Consider the following 16689-nt stretch of genomic DNA (forward strand, 5'->3'; position numbering starts at 1 on the left):
TGGTGTTATTCCATGTCGGAAGGGACGCAGCTACAGCCAGTGGGGTAACTAGAGACAGGCAGGCAGCTATGTGCAACAAAGGTAGGCGTGTTGTTTTCATATGCAGATCTGAAATATTGTCTTATATGCAAGAGGAGGAGTGATGGGGGTTCAGGCAAAAGCCAGGCTATGGATTGCATTGCTAAATGCTCCATCAGAGTGCAATGGTCGCCTGTCCTTTTTTTAAGTGATGATGTGGGTTTAGCCTGTGCTGTATGTATGTATGGGTTGCTGACTGCCACCCACCCAGAGAGTGTATGGGAGGCTGGTTGGCTGCCAGCCTTCCTTCCATTCCTATGAGTAATGTGAGTGCTCATGAAGGGGACATGGTTGGGTCCACCTCTTTCCCGGTTATCCCCTCTAGGCCTTTTGGCTTAGATCAAGTGTTAAAAAAGAAAGGATCTTGCGACAGATCGCATCCTGAGGCACGTTTTTTTTTGTGTGAATACTTGCACTTGGGTGACTTGTGAGCACATACTGATACATACGTTCCCTATCTGGGGACCATAAATTAAATGGATTTTTGAGAAAGGGAGCTGATTTGGAAGCTTGCTTCTGTCGCCCTATGCATTGACCCGATGTGGCAGTATCTTTGGGTAGTGAACAGTGCACCACCCCATTCCAGTGTTAAACAAGAAAGATTCTCATTTAATCCTCCGTGGGTGAGAATTTGAGTTTGAGAATTGGAGACCAAAATGATGAGTTGCACTGACTGGTTTATGAACGTCTATTCATTTAGCGTTTTAATGACCATGTTTGCACACTGATTGGTGTAAAAAAATAAAATAAAACTAAATAATAATAATCTAGCACACCTGTGCAGGTTTGACATGACATGACAGGTAGCTGTCTTGTGGGTGGTGCTGAATCCTGTTAAATGACGTGAGGGTCTCATGCCTATACACAAGGGTGTGTCATTGCTGTTGCTTGACCATGCATTGGTTTCTGTGGTCAGTGAATGATAAAAACAAAATTTACCATCCATTGATGGATGGGAAATCCGCCATGAGGCATTTGTTTTTAGAAACTGCTGCTCACAACCAATGTTGCAATGGAGTGTCTCCATCTGCTGGTGGTATTGGAAAGGCATTAGTGCTATGACAGGGTCTGAAGAAGAAGAAGAAGAAGAAGAAGACGGAAAAAAATATATATAAAAAGAAAAAGAGAGAGAGAGAGAGACTGACTTAGTGAGCGAGTGAGTGAGAGAGTGAGAGTGAGTGAGAGTGAATGAGTGAGTGAGTGATTGAGTGAGTGAGTGAGTGAGTGAGAACAAATGAGTTAAAGCAAGTGAGTGAGAGAGATTGAATGAATGAAAGTCTGAATGACAGAAAGAAAAAAGGATGAAGAAAGAAGCATGAAGAAAAAAAAATGTATATGGAGTTGCTGACATGAGTGCAATCTACAAAGCCGTTGAGGCTGATCCTCATGGGAGGATTATTGCACCAGGACCCTTAGCACTTTTAAAATGCCATTCAATGCCACGGGCTAGATGTAAACTGCAGATGACCATGTTGTGGTAGTTACCATGGATACCCAAGTGATGTGTGAGCTAACACATAGGCCCAACAGATTCCAAGAAGGCCAGAATCACCAGCGGCACCACCATCGATTGTCAGGTCACCCGGATTCAGCAAATACCAGAGTCCAAAATGATGCAGGTTTATACTGTTAATTTTCAGTTTATCGTTACAGTTGGTGTTATTCCATGTCGGAAGGGACGCAGCTACAGCCAGTGGGGTAACTAGAGACAGGCAGGCAGCTATGTGCAACAAAGGTAGGCGTGTTGTTTTCATATGCAGATCTGAAATATTGTCTTATATGCAAGAGGAGGAGTGATGGGGGTTCAGGCAAAAGCCAGGCTATGGATTGCATTGCTAAATGCTCCATCAGAGTGCAATGGTCGCCTGTCCTTTTTTTAAGTGATGATGTGGGTTTAGCCTGTGCTGTATGTATGTATGGGTGGCTGACTGCCACCCACCCAGAGAGTGTATGGGAGGCTGGTTGGCTGCCAGCCTTCCTTCCATTCCTATGAGTAATGTGAGTGCTCATGAAGGGGACATGGTTGGGTCCACCCCTTTCCCGGTTATCCCCTCTAGGCCTTTTGGCTTAGATCAAGTGTAAAAAAAGAAAGGATCTTGCGACAGATCGCATCCTGAGGCACGTTTTTTTTTGTGTGAATACTTGCACTTGGGTGACTTGTGAGCACATACTGATACATACGTTCCCTATCTGGGGACCATAAATTAAATGGATTTTTGAGAAAGGGAGCTGATTTGGAAGCTTGCTTCTGTCGCCCTATGCATTGACCCGATGTGGCAGTATCTTCGGGTAGTGAACAGTGCACCACCCCATTCCAGTGTTAAACAAGAAAGATTCTCATTTAATCCTCCGTGGGTGAGAATTTGAGTTTGAGAATTGGAGACCAAAATGATGAGTTGCACTGACTGGTTTATGAACGTCTATTCATTTAGCGTTTTAATGACCATGTTTGCACACTGATTGGTGTAAAAAAATAAAATAAAACTAAATAATAATAATCTAGCACACCTGTGCAGGTTTGACATGACATGACAGGTAGCTGTCTTGTGGGTGGTGCTGAATCCTGTTAAATGACGTGAGGGTCTCATGCCTATACACAAGGGTGTGTCATTGCTGTTGCTTGACCATGCATTGGTTTCTGTGGTCAGTGAATGATAAAAACAAAATTTACCATCCATTGATGGATGGGAAATCCGCCATGAGGCATTTGTTTTTAGAAACTGCTGCTCACAACCAATGTTGCAATGGAGTGTCTCCATCTGCTGGTGGTATTGGAAAGGCATTAGTGCTATGACAGGGTTTGAAGAAGAAGAAGAAGAAGAAGACGGAAAAAAATATATATAAAAAGAAAAAGAGAGAGAGAGAGACTGACTTAGTGAGCGAGTGAGTGAGAGAGTGAGAGTGAGTGAGAGTGAATGAGTGAGTGAGTGATTGAGTGAGTGAGTGAGTGAGTGAGAACAAATGAGTTAAAGCAAGTGAGTGAGAGAGATCGAATGAATGAAAGTCTGAATGACAGAAAGAAAAAAGGATGAAGAAAGAAACATGAAGAAAAAAAAATGTATATGGAGTTGCTGACATGAGTGCAATCTACAAAGCCGTTGAGGCTGATCCTCATGGGAGGATTATTGCACCAGGACCCTTAGCACTTTTAAAATGCCATTCAATGCCACGGGCTAGATGTAAACTGCAGATGACCATGTTGTGGAAGTTACCATGGATACCCAAGTGATGTGTGAGCTAACACATAGGCCCAACAGATTCCAAGAAGGCCAGAATCACCAGCGGCACCACCATCGATTGTCAGGTCACCCGGATTCAGCAAATACCAGAGTCCAAAATGATGCAGGTTTATACTGTTAATTTTCAGTTTATCGTTACAGTTGGTGTTATTCCATGTCGGAAGGGACGCAGCTACAGCCAGTGGGGTAACTAGAGACAGGCAGGCAGCTATGTGCAACAAAGGTAGGCGTGTTGTTTTCATATGCAGATCTGAAATATTGTCTTATATGCAAGAGGAGGAGTGATGGGGGTTCAGGCAAAAGCCAGGCTATGGATTGCATTGCTAAATGCTCCATCAGAGTGCAATGGTCGCCTGTCCTTTTTTTAAGTGATGATGTGGGTTTAGCCTGTGCTGTATGTATGTATGGGTTGCTGACTGCCACCCACCCAGAGAGTGTATGGGAGGCTGGTTGGCTGCCAGCCTTCCTTCCATTCCTATGAGTAATGTGAGTGCTCATGAAGGGGACATGGTTGGGTCCACCTCTTTCCCGGTTATCCCCTCTAGGCCTTTTGGCTTAGATCAAGTGTTAAAAAAGAAAGGATCTTGCGACAGATCGCATCCTGAGGCACGTTTTTTTTTGTGTGAATACTTGCACTTGGGTGACTTGTGAGCACATACTGATACATACGTTCCCTATCTGGGGACCATAAATTAAATGGATTTTTGAGAAAGGGAGCTGATTTGGAAGCTTGCTTCTGTCGCCCTATGCATTGACCCGATGTGGCAGTATCTTTGGGTAGTGAACAGTGCACCACCCCATTCCAGTGTTAAACAAGAAAGATTCTCATTTAATCCTCCGTGGGTGAGAATTTGAGTTTGAGAATTGGAGACCAAAATGATGAGTTGCACTGACTGGTTTATGAACGTCTATTCATTTAGCGTTTTAATGACCATGTTTGCACACTGATTGGTGTAAAAAAATAAAATAAAACTAAATAATAATAATCTAGCACACCTGTGCAGGTTTGACATGACATGACAGGTAGCTGTCTTGTGGGTGGTGCTGAATCCTGTTAAATGACGTGAGGGTCTCATGCCTATACACAAGGGTGTGTCATTGCTGTTGCTTGACCATGCATTGGTTTCTGTGGTCAGTGAATGATAAAAACAAAATTTACCATCCATTGATGGATGGGAAATCCGCCATGAGGCATTTGTTTTTAGAAACTGCTGCTCACAACCAATGTTGCAATGGAGTGTCTCCATCTGCTGGTGGTATTGGAAAGGCATTAGTGCTATGACAGGGTCTGAAGAAGAAGAAGAAGAAGAAGACGGAAAAAAATATATATAAAAAGAAAAAGAGAGAGAGAGAGAGAGAGACTGACTTAGTGAGCGAGTGAGTGAGAGAGTGAGAGTGAGTGAGAGTGAATGAGTGAGTGATTGAGTGAGTGAGTGAGTGAGTGAGAACAAATGAGTTAAAGCAAGTGAGTGAGAGAGATCGAATGAATGAAAGTCTGAATGACAGAAAGAAAAAAGGATGAAGAAAGAAGCATGAAGAAAAAAAAATGTATATGGAGTTGCTGACATGAGTGCAATCTACAAAGCCGTTGAGGCTGATCCTCATGGGAGGATTATTGCACCAGGACCCTTAGCACTTTTAAAATGCCATTCAATGCCACGGGCTAGATGTAAACTGCAGATGACCATGTTGTGGTAGTTACCATGGATACCCAAGTGATGTGTGAGCTAACACATAGGCCCAACAGATTCCAAGAAGGCCAGAATCACCAGCGGCACCACCATCGATTGTCAGGTCACCCGGATTCAGCAAATACCAGAGTCCAAAATGATGCAGGTTTATACTGTTAATTTTCAGTTTATCGTTACAGTTGGTGTTATTCCATGTCGGAAGGGACGCAGCTACAGCCAGTGGGGTAACTAGAGACAGGCAGGCAGCTATGTGCAACAAAGGTAGGCGTGTTGTTTTCATATGCAGATCTGAAATATTGTCTTATATGCAAGAGGAGGAGTGATGGGGGTTCAGGCAAAAGCCAGGCTATGGATTGCATTGCTAAATGCTCCATCAGAGTGCAATGGTCGCCTGTCCTTTTTTTAAGTGATGATGTGGGTTTAGCCTGTGCTGTATGTATGTATGGGTGGCTGACTGCCACCCACCCAGAGAGTGTATGGGAGGCTGGTTGGCTGCCAGCCTTCCTTCCATTCCTATGAGTAATGTGAGTGCTCATGAAGGGGGCATGGTTGGGTCCACCCCTTTCCCGGTTATCCTCTCTAAGCCTTTTGGCTTAGATCAAGTGTAAAAAAAGAAAGGATCTTGCGACAGATCGCATCCTGAGGCACGTTTTTTTTTGTGTGAATACTTGCACTTGGGTGACTTGTGAGCACATACTGATACATACGTTCCCTATCTGGGGACCATAAATTAAATGGATTTTTGAGAAAGGGAGCTGATTTGGAAGCTTGCTTCTGTCGCCCTATGCATTGACCCGATGTGGCAGTATCTTCGGGTAGTGAACAGTGCACCACCCCATTCCAGTGTTAAACAAGAAAGATTCTCATTTAATCCTCCGTGGGTGAGAATTTGAGTTTGAGAATTGGAGACCAAAATGATGAGTTGCACTGACTGGTTTATGAACGTCTATTCATTTAGCGTTTTAATGACCATGTTTGCACACTGATTGGTGTAAAAAAATAAAATAAAACTAAATAATAATAATCTAGCACACCTGTGCAGGTTTGACATGACATGACAGGTAGCTGTCTTGTGGGTGGTGCTGAATCCTGTTAAATGACGTGAGGGTCTCATGCCTATACACAAGGGTGTGTCATTGCTGTTGCTTGACCATGCATTGGTTTCTGTGGTCAGTGAATGATAAAAACAAAATTTACCATCCATTGATGGATGGGAAATCCACCATGAGGCATTTGTTTTTAGAAACTGCTGCTCACAACCAATGTTGCAATGGAGTGTCTCCATCTGCTGGTGGTATTGGAAAGGCATTAGTGCTATGACAGGGTCTGAAGAAGAAGAAGAAGACGGAAAAAAATATATATAAAAAGAAAAAGAGAGAGAGAGAGAGAGAGACTGACTTAGTGAGCGAGTGAGTGAGAGAGTGAGAGTGAGTGAGAGTGAATGAGTGAGTGAGTGATTGAGTGAGTGAGTGAGTGAGAACAAATGAGTTAAAGCAAGTGAGTGAGAGAGATCGAATGAATGAAAGTCTGAATGACAGAAAGAAAAAAGGATGAAGAAAGAAGCATGAAGAAAAAAAAATGTATATGGAGTTGCTGACATGAGTGCAATCTACAAAGCCGTTGAGGCTGATCCTCATGGGAGGATTATTGCACCAGGACCCTTAGCACTTTTAAAATGCCATTCAATGCCACGGGCTAGATGTAAACTGCAGATGACCATGTTGTGGTAGTTACCATGGATACCCAAGTGATGTGTGAGCTAACACATAGGCCCAACAGATTCCAAGAAGGCCAGAATCACCAGCGGCACCACCATCGATTGTCAGGTCACCCGGATTCAGCAAATACCAGAGTCCAAAATGATGCAGGTTTATACTGTTAATTTTCAGTTTATCGTTACAGTTGGTGTTATTCCATGTCGGAAGGGACGCAGCTACAGCCAGTGGGGTAACTAGAGACAGGCAGGCAGCTATGTGCAACAAAGGTAGGCGTGTTGTTTTCATATGCAGATCTGAAATATTGTCTTATATGCAAGAGGAGGAGTGATGGGGGTTCAGGCAAAAGCCAGGCTATGGATTGCATTGCTAAATGCTCCATCAGAGTGCAATGGTCGCCTGTCCTTTTTTTAAGTGATGATGTGGGTTTAGCCTGTGCTGTATGTATGTATGGGTGGCTGACTGCCACCCACCCAGAGAGTGTATGGGAGGCTGGTTGGCTGCCAGCCTTCCTTCCATTCCTATGAGTAATGTGAGTGCTCATGAAGGGGACATGGTTGGGTCCACCCCTTTCCCGGTTATCCCCTCTAGGCCTTTTGGCTTAGATCAAGTGTAAAAAAAGAAAGGATCTTGCGACAGATCGCATCCTGAGGCACGTTTTTTTTTTTGTGTGAATACTTGCACTTGGGTGACTTGTGAGCACATACTGATACATACGTTCCCTATCTGGGGACCATAAATTAAATGGATTTTTGAGAAAGGGAGCTGATTTGGAAGCTTGCTTCTGTCGCCCTATGCATTGACCCGATGTGGCAGTATCTTCGGGTAGTGAACAGTGCACCACCCCATTCCAGTGTTAAACAAGAAAGATTCTCATTTAATCCTCCGTGGGTGAGAATTTGAGTTTGAGAATTGGAGACCAAAATGATGAGTTGCACTGACTGGTTTATGAACGTCTATTCATTTAGCGTTTTAATGACCATGTTTGCACACTGATTGGTGTAAAAAAATAAAATAAAACTAAATAATAATAATCTAGCACACCTGTGCAGGTTTGACATGACATGACAGGTAGCTGTCTTGTGGGTGGTGCTGAATCCTGTTAAATGACGTGAGGGTCTCATGCCTATACACAAGGGTGTGTCATTGCTGTTGCTTGACCATGCATTGGTTTCTGTGGTCAGTGAATGATAAAAACAAAATTTACCATCCATTGATGGATGGGAAATCCGCCATGAGGCATTTGTTTTTAGAAACTGCTGCTCACAACCAATGTTGCAATGGAGTGTCTCCATCTGCTGGTGGTATTGGAAAGGCATTAGTGCTATGACAGGGTCTGAAGAAGAAGAAGAAGACGGAAAAAAATATATATAAAAAGAAAAAGAGAGAGAGAGAGAGAGAGAGACTGACTTAGTGAGCGAGTGAGTGAGAGAGTGAGAGTGAGTGAGAGTGAATGAGTGAGTGAGTGATTGAGTGAGTGAGTGAGTGAGTGAGTGAGAACAAATGAGTTAAAGCAAGTGAGTGAGAGAGATCGAATGAATGAAAGTCTGAATGACAGAAAGAAAAAAGGATGAAGAAAGAAGCATGAAGAAAAAAAAATGTATATGGAGTTGCTGACATGAGTGCAATCTACAAAGCCGTTGAGGCTGATCCTCATGGGAGGATTATTGCACCAGGACCCTTAGCACTTTTAAAATGCCATTCAATGCCACGGGCTAGATGTAAACTGCAGATGACCATGTTGTGGTAGTTACCATGGATACCCAAGTGATGTGTGAGCTAACACATAGGCCCAACAGATTCCAAGAAGGCCAGAATCACCAGCGGCACCACCATCGATTGTCAGGTCACCCGGATTCAGCAAATACCAGAGTCCAAAATGATGCAGGTTTATACTGTTAATTTTCAATTTATCGTTACAGTTGGTGTTATTCCATGTCGGAAGGGACGCAGCTACAGCCAGTGGGGTAACTAGAGACAGGCAGGCAGCTATGTGCAACAAAGGTAGGCGTGTTGTTTTCATATGCAGATCTGAAATATTGTCTTATATGCAAGAGGAGGAGTGATGGGGGTTCAGGCAAAAGCCAGGCTATGGATTGCATTGCTAAATGCTCCATCAGAGTGCAATGGTCGCCTGTCCTTTTTTTAAGTGATGATGTGGGTTTAGCCTGTGCTGTATGTATGTATGGGTGGCTGACTGCCACCCACCCAGAGAGTGTATGGGAGGCTGGTTGGCTGCCAGCCTTCCTTCCATTCCTATGAGTAATGTGAGTGCTCATGAAGGGGACATGGTTGGGTCCACCCCTTTCCCGGTTATCCCCTCTAGGCCTTTTGGCTTAGATCAAGTGTAAAAAAAGAAAGGATCTTGCGACAGATCGCATCCTGAGGCACGTTTTTTTTTGTGTGAATACTTGCACTTGGGTGACTTGTGAGCACATACTGATACATACGTTCCCTATCTGGGGACCATAAATTAAATGGATTTTTGAGAAAGGGAGCTGATTTGGAAGCTTGCTTCTGTCGCCCTATGCATTGACCCGATGTGGCAGTATCTTCGGGTAGTGAACAGTGCACCACCCCATTCCAGTGTTAAACAAGAAAGATTCTCATTTAATCCTCCGTGGGTGAGAATTTGAGTTTGAGAATTGGAGACCAAAATGATGAGTTGCACTGACTGGTTTATGAACGTCTATTCATTTAGCGTTTTAATGACCATGTTTGCACACTGATTGGTGTAAAAAAATAAAATAAAACTAAATAATAATAATCTAGCACACCTGTGCAGGTTTGACATGACATGACAGGTAGCTGTCTTGTGGGTGGTGCTGAATCCTGTTAAATGACGTGAGGGTCTCATGCCTATACACAAGGGTGTGTCATTGCTGTTGCTTGACCATGCATTGGTTTCTGTGGTCAGTGAATGATAAAAACAAAATTTACCATCCATTGATGGATGGGAAATCCGCCATGAGGCATTTGTTTTTAGAAACTGCTGCTCACAACCAATGTTGCAATGGAGTGTCTCCATCTGCTGGTGGTATTGGAAAGGCATTAGTGATATGACAGGGTCTGAAGAAGAAGAAGAAGAAGACGGAAACAAATATATATAAAAAGAAAAAGAGAGAGAGAGAGACTGACTTAGTGAGCGAGTGAGTGAGAGAGTGAGAGTGAGTGAGAGTGAATGAGTGAGTGAGTGATTGAGTGAGTGAGTGAGAACAAATGAGTTAAAGCAAGTGAGTGAGAGAGATCGAATGAATGAAAGTCTGAATGACAGAAAGAAAAAAGGATGAAGAAAGAAGCATGAAGAAAAAAAAATGTATATGGAGTTGCTGACATGAGTGCAATCTACAAAGCCGTTGAGGCTGATCCTCATGGGAGGATTATTGCACCAGGACCCTTAGCACTTTTAAAATGCCATTCAATGCCACGGGCTAGATGTAAACTGCAGATGACCATGTTGTGGTAGTTACCATGGATACCCAAGTGATGTGTGAGCTAACACATAGGCCCAACAGATTCCAAGAAGGCCAGAATCACCAGCGGCACCACCATCGATTGTCAGGTCACCCGGATTCAGCAAATACCAGAGTCCAAAATGATGCAGGTTTATACTGTTAATTTTCAGTTTATCGTTACAGTTGGTGTTATTCCATGTCGGAAGGGACGCAGCTACAGCCAGTGGGGTAACTAGAGACAGGCAGGCAGCTATGTGCAACAAAGGTAGGCGTGTTGTTTTCATATGCAGATCTGAAATATTGTCTTATATGCAAGAGAAGGAGTGATGGGGGTTCAGGCAAAAGCCAGGCTATGGATTGCATTGCTAAATGCTCCATCAGAGTGCAATGGTCGCCTGTCCTTTTTTTAAGTGATGATGTGGGTTTAGCCTGTGCTGTATGTATGTATGGGTGGCTGACTGCCACCCACCCAGAGAGTGTATGGGAGGCTGGTTGGCTGCCAGCCTTCCTTCCATTCCTATGAGTAATGTGAGTGCTCATGAAGGGGACATGGTTGGGTCCACCCCTTTCCCGGTTATCCCCTCTAGGCCTTTTGGCTTAGATCAAGTGTAAAAAAAGAAAGGATCTTGCGACAGATCGCATCCTGAGGCACGTTTTTTTTTGTGTGAATACTTGCACTTGGGTGACTTGTGAGCACATACTGATACATACGTTCCCTATCTGGGGACCATAAATTAAATGGATTTTTGAGAAAGGGAGCTGATTTGGAAGCTTGCTTCTGTCGCCCTATGCATTGACCTGATGTGGCAGTATCTTCGGGTAGTGAACAGTGCACCACCCCATTCCAGTGTTAAACAAGAAAGATTCTCATTTAATCCTCCGTGGGTGAGAATTTGAGTTTGAGAATTGGAGACCAAAATGATGAGTTGCACTGACTGGTTTATGAACGTCTATTCATTTAGCGTTTTAATGACCATGTTTGCACACTGATTGGTGTAAAAAAATAAAATAAAACTAAATAATAATAATCTAGCACACCTGTGCAGGTTTGACATGACATGACAGGTAGCTGTCTTGTGGGTGGTGCTGAATCCTGTTAAATGACGTGAGGGTCTCATGCCTATACACAAGGGTGTGTCATTGCTGTTGCTTGACCATGCATTGGTTTCTGTGGTCAGTGAATGATAAAAACAAAATTTACCATCCATTGATGGATGGGAAATCCGCCATGAGGCATTTGTTTTTAGAAACTGCTGCTCACAACCAATGTTGCAATGGAGTGTCTCCATCTGCTGGTGGTATTGGAAAGGCATTAGTGCTATGACAGGGTCTGAAGAAGAAGAAGAAGAAGACGGAAAAAATATATATAAAAAGAAAAAGAGAGAGAGAGAGAGACTGACTTAGTGAGCGAGTGAGTGAGAGTGAGAGTGAGTGAGAGTGAATGAGTGAGTGAGTGATTGAGTGATTGAGTGAGTGAGTGAGTGAGAACAAATGAGTTAAAGCAAGTGAGTGAGAGAGATCGAATGAATGAAAGTCTGAATGACAGAAAGAAAAAAGGATGAAGAAAGAAGCATGAAGAAAAAAAAATGTATATGGAGTTGCTGACATGAGTGCAATCTACAAAGCCGTTGAGGCTGATCCTCATGGGAGGATTATTGCACCAGGACCCTTAGCACTTTTAAAATGCCATTCAATGCCACGGGCTAGATGTAAACTGCAGATGACCATGTTGTGGTAGTTACCATGGATACCCAAGTGATGTGTGAGCTAACACATAGGCCCAACAGATTCCAAGAAGGCCAGAATCACCAGCGGCACCACCATCGATTGTCAGGTCACCCGGATTCAGCAAATACCAGAGTCCAAAATGATGCAGGTTTATACTGTTAATTTTCAGTTTATCGTTACAGTTGGTGTTATTCCATGTCGGAAGGGACGCAGCTACAGCCAGTGGGGTAACTAGAGACAGGCAGGCAGCTATGTGCAACAAAGGTAGGCGTGTTGTTTTCATATGCAGATCTGAAATATTGTCTTATATGCAAGAGGAGGAGTGATGGGGGTTCAGGCAAAAGCCAGGCTATGGATTGCATTGCTAAATGCTCCATCAGAGTGCAATGGTCGCCTGTCCTTTTTTTAAGTGATGATGTGGGTTTAGCCTGTGCTGTATGTATGTATGGGTGGCTGACTGCCACCCACCCAGAGAGTGTATGGGAGGCTGGTTGGCTGCCAGCCTTCCTTCCATTCCTATGAGTAATGTGAGTGCTCATGAAGGGGACATGGTTGGGTCCACCCCTTTCCCGGTTATCCCCTCTAGGCCTTTTGGCTTAGATCAAGTGTAAAAAAAGAAAGGATCTTGCGACAGATCGCATCCTGAGGCACGTTTTTTTTTGTGTGAATACTTGCACTTGGGTGACTTGTGAGCACATACTGATACATACGTTCCCTATCTGGGGACCATAAATTAAATGGATTTTTGAGAAAGGGAGCTGATTTAGAAGCTTGCTTCTGTCGCCCTATGCATTGACCCGATGTGGCAGTATCTTCGGGTAGTGAACAGTGCACCACCCCATTCCAGTGTTAAACAAGAAAGATTCTCATTTAATCCTCCGTGGGTGAGAATTTGAGTTTGAGAATTGGAGACCAAAATGATGAGTTGCACTGACTGGTTTATGAACGTCTATTCATTTAGCGTTTTAATGACCATGTTTGCACACTGATTGGTGTAAAAAAATAAAATAAAACTAAATAATAATAATCTAGCACACCTGTGCAGGTTTGACATGACATGACAGGTAGCTGTCTTGTGGGTGGTGCTGAATCCTGTTAAATGACGTGAGGGTCTCATGCCTATACACAAGGGTGTGTCATTGCTGTTGCTTGACCATGCATTGGTTTCTGTGGTCAGTGAATGATAAAAACAAAATTTACCATCCATTGATGGATGGGAAATCCGCCATGAGGCATTTGTTTTTAGAAACTGCTGCTCACAACCAATGTTGCAATGGAGTGTCTCCATCTGCTGGTGGTATTGGAAAGGCATTAGTGATATGACAGGGTCTGAAGAAGAAGAAGAAGAAGACGGAAACAAATATATATAAAAAGAAAAAGAGAGAGAGAGAGACTGACTTAGTGAGCGAGTGAGTGAGAGAGTGAGAGTGAGTGAGAGTGAATGAGTGAGTGAGTGATTGAGTGAGTGAGTGAGAACAAATGAGTTAAAGCAAGTGAGTGAGAGAGATCGAATGAATGAAAGTCTGAATGACAGAAAGAAAAAAGGATGAAGAAAGAAGCATGAAGAAAAAAAAATGTATATGGAGTTGCTGACATGAGTGCAATCTACAAAGCCGTTGAGGCTGATCCTCATGGGAGGATTATTGCACCAGGACCCTTAGCACTTTTAAAATGCCATTCAATGCCACGGGCTAGATGTAAACTGCAGATGACCATGTTGTGGTAGTTACCATGGATACCCAAGTGATGTGTGAGCTAACACATAGGCCCAACAGATTCCAAGAAGGCCAGAATCACCAGCGGCACCACCATCGATTGTCAGGTCACCCGGATTCAGCAAATACCAGAGTCCAAAATGATGCAGGTTTATACTGTTAATTTTCAGTTTATCGTTACAGTTGGTGTTATTCCATGTCGGAAGGGACGCAGCTACAGCCAGTGGGGTAACTAGAGACAGGCAGGCAGCTATGTGCAACAAAGGTAGGCGTGTTGTTTTCATATGCAGATCTGAAATATTGTCTTATATGCAAGAGAAGGAGTGATGGGGGTTCAGGCAAAAGCCAGGCTATGGATTGCATTGCTAAATGCTCCATCAGAGTGCAATGGTCGCCTGTCCTTTTTTTAAGTGATGATGTGGGTTTAGCCTGTGCTGTATGTATGTATGGGTGGCTGACTGCCACCCACCCAGAGAGTGTATGGGAGGCTGGTTGGCTGCCAGCCTTCCTTCCATTCCTATGAGTAATGTGAGTGCTCATGAAGGGGACATGGTTGGGTCCACCCCTTTCCCGGTTATCCCCTCTAGGCCTTTTGGCTTAGATCAAGTGTAAAAAAAGAAAGGATCTTGCGACAGATCGCATCCTGAGGCACGTTTTTTTTTGTGTGAATACTTGCACTTGGGTGACTTGTGAGCACATACTGATACATACGTTCCCTATCTGGGGACCATAAATTAAATGGATTTTTGAGAAAGGGAGCTGATTTGGAAGCTTGCTTCTGTCGCCCTATGCATTGACCTGATGTGGCAGTATCTTCGGGTAGTGAACAGTGCACCACCCCATTCCAGTGTTAAACAAGAAAGATTCTCATTTAATCCTCCGTGGGTGAGAATTTGAGTTTGAGAATTGGAGACCAAAATGATGAGTTGCACTGACTGGTTTATGAACGTCTATTCATTTAGCGTTTTAATGACCATGTTTGCACACTGATTGGTGTAAAAAAATAAAATAAAACTAAATAATAATAATCTAGCACACCTGTGCAGGTTTGACATGACATGACAGGTAGCTGTCTTGTGGGTGGTGCTGAATCCTGTTAAATGACGTGAGGGTCTCATGCCTATACACAAGGGTGTGTCATTGCTGTTGCTTGACCATGCATTGGTTTCTGTGGTCAGTGAATGATAAAAACAAAATTTACCATCCATTGATGGATGGGAAATCCGCCATGAGGCATTTGTTTTTAGAAACTGCTGCTCACAACCAATGTTGCAATGGAGTGTCTCCATCTGCTGGTGGTATTGGAAAGGCATTAGTGCTATGACAGGGTCTGAAGAAGAAGAAGAAGAAGACGGAAAAAATATATATAAAAAGAAAAAGAGAGAGAGAGAGAGACTGACTTAGTGAGCGAGTGAGTGAGAGTGAGAGTGAGTGAGAGTGAATGAGTGAGTGAGTGATTGAGTGATTGAGTGAGTGAGTGAGTGAGAACAAATGAGTTAAAGCAAGTGAGTGAGAGAGATCGAATGAATGAAAGTCTGAATGACAGAAAGAAAAAAGGATGAAGAAAGAAGCATGAAGAAAAAAAAATGTATATGGAGTTGCTGACATGAGTGCAATCTACAAAGCCGTTGAGGCTGATCCTCATGGGAGGATTATTGCACCAGGACCCTTAGCACTTTTAAAATGCCATTCAATGCCACGGGCTAGATGTAAACTGCAGATGACCATGTTGTGGTAGTTACCATGGATACCCAAGTGATGTGTGAGCTAACACATAGGCCCAACAGATTCCAAGAAGGCCAGAATCACCAGCGGCACCACCATCGATTGTCAGGTCACCCGGATTCAGCAAATACCAGAGTCCAAAATGATGCAGGTTTATACTGTTAATTTTCAGTTTATCGTTACAGTTGGTGTTATTCCATGTCGGAAGGGACGCAGCTACAGCCAGTGGGGTAACTAGAGACAGGCAGGCAGCTATGTGCAACAAAGGTAGGCGTGTTGTTTTCATATGCAGATCTGAAATATTGTCTTATATGCAAGAGGAGGAGTGATGGGGGTTCAGGCAAAAGCCAGGCTATGGATTGCATTGCTAAATGCTCCATCAGAGTGCAATGGTCGCCTGTCCTTTTTTTAAGTGATGATGTGGGTTTAGCCTGTGCTGTATGTATGTATGGGTGGCTGACTGCCACCCACCCAGAGAGTGTATGGGAGGCTGGTTGGCTGCCAGCCTTCCTTCCATTCCTATGAGTAATGTGAGTGCTCATGAAGGGGACATGGTTGGGTCCACCCCTTTCCCGGTTATCCCCTCTAGGCCTTTTGGCTTAGATCAAGTGTAAAAAAAGAAAGGATCTTGCGACAGATCGCATCCTGAGGCACGTTTTTTTTTGTGTGAATACTTGCACTTGGGTGACTTGTGAGCACATACTGATACATACGTTCCCTATCTGGGGACCATAAATTAAATGGATTTTTGAGAAAGGGAGCTGATTTAGAAGCTTGCTTCTGTCGCCCTATGCATTGACCCGATGTGGCAGTATCTTCGGGTAGTGAACAGTGCACCACCCCATTCCAGTGTTAAACAAGAAAGATTCTCATTTAATCCTCCGTGGGTGAGAATTTGAGTTTGAGAATTGGAGACCAAAATGATGAGTTGCACTGACTGGTTTATGAACGTCTATTCATTTAGCGTTTTAATGACCATGTTTGCACACTGATTGGTGTAAAAAAAATAAAATAAAACTAAATAATAATAATCTAGCACACCTGTGCAGGTTTGACATGACATGACAGGTAGCTGTCTTGTGGGTGGTGCTGAATCCTGTTAAATGACGTGAGGGTCTCATGCCTATACACAAGGGTGTGTCATTGCTGTTGCTTGACCATGCATTGGTTTCTGTGGTCAGTGAATGATAAAAACAAAATTTACCATCCATTGATGGATGGGAAATCCGCCATGAGGCATTTGTTTTTAGAAACTGCTGCTCACAACCAATGTTGCAATGGAGTGTCTCCATCTGCTGGTGGTATTGGAAAGGCATTAGTGCTATGACAGGGTCTGAAGAAGA

General features: G+C 43.5%; 10 pseudogenes; all 10 read left to right on the forward strand.

Annotated features, from left to right (window-relative positions):
* Positions 1-392: 392 nt before the first annotated feature.
* Positions 393-656, forward strand: LOC130289593 (U2 spliceosomal RNA; annotated as a pseudogene).
* Positions 657-2124: 1468 nt separating this feature from the next.
* LOC130285914 (U2 spliceosomal RNA) lies at positions 2125-2388 on the forward strand (annotated as a pseudogene).
* Positions 2389-3851: 1463 nt separating this feature from the next.
* LOC130289594 (U2 spliceosomal RNA) lies at positions 3852-4115 on the forward strand (annotated as a pseudogene).
* A 1465-nt stretch (positions 4116-5580) lies between these two features.
* Positions 5581-5844, forward strand: LOC130289455 (U2 spliceosomal RNA; annotated as a pseudogene).
* A 1459-nt stretch (positions 5845-7303) lies between these two features.
* Positions 7304-7569, forward strand: LOC130288252 (U2 spliceosomal RNA; annotated as a pseudogene).
* A 1469-nt stretch (positions 7570-9038) lies between these two features.
* Positions 9039-9302, forward strand: LOC130285915 (U2 spliceosomal RNA; annotated as a pseudogene).
* Positions 9303-10754: 1452 nt separating this feature from the next.
* Positions 10755-11018, forward strand: LOC130289259 (U2 spliceosomal RNA; annotated as a pseudogene).
* A 1463-nt stretch (positions 11019-12481) lies between these two features.
* LOC130286888 (U2 spliceosomal RNA) lies at positions 12482-12745 on the forward strand (annotated as a pseudogene).
* A 1452-nt stretch (positions 12746-14197) lies between these two features.
* On the forward strand, positions 14198-14461 carry LOC130289260 (U2 spliceosomal RNA; annotated as a pseudogene).
* Positions 14462-15924: 1463 nt separating this feature from the next.
* On the forward strand, positions 15925-16188 carry LOC130286900 (U2 spliceosomal RNA; annotated as a pseudogene).
* Positions 16189-16689: the final 501 nt, after the last annotated feature.

This window comes from Hyla sarda, chromosome 8 (genome assembly GCF_029499605.1).
Source record: "Hyla sarda isolate aHylSar1 chromosome 8, aHylSar1.hap1, whole genome shotgun sequence".
NCBI classification, from domain to species: Eukaryota; Metazoa; Chordata; class Amphibia; order Anura; family Hylidae; genus Hyla; species Hyla sarda.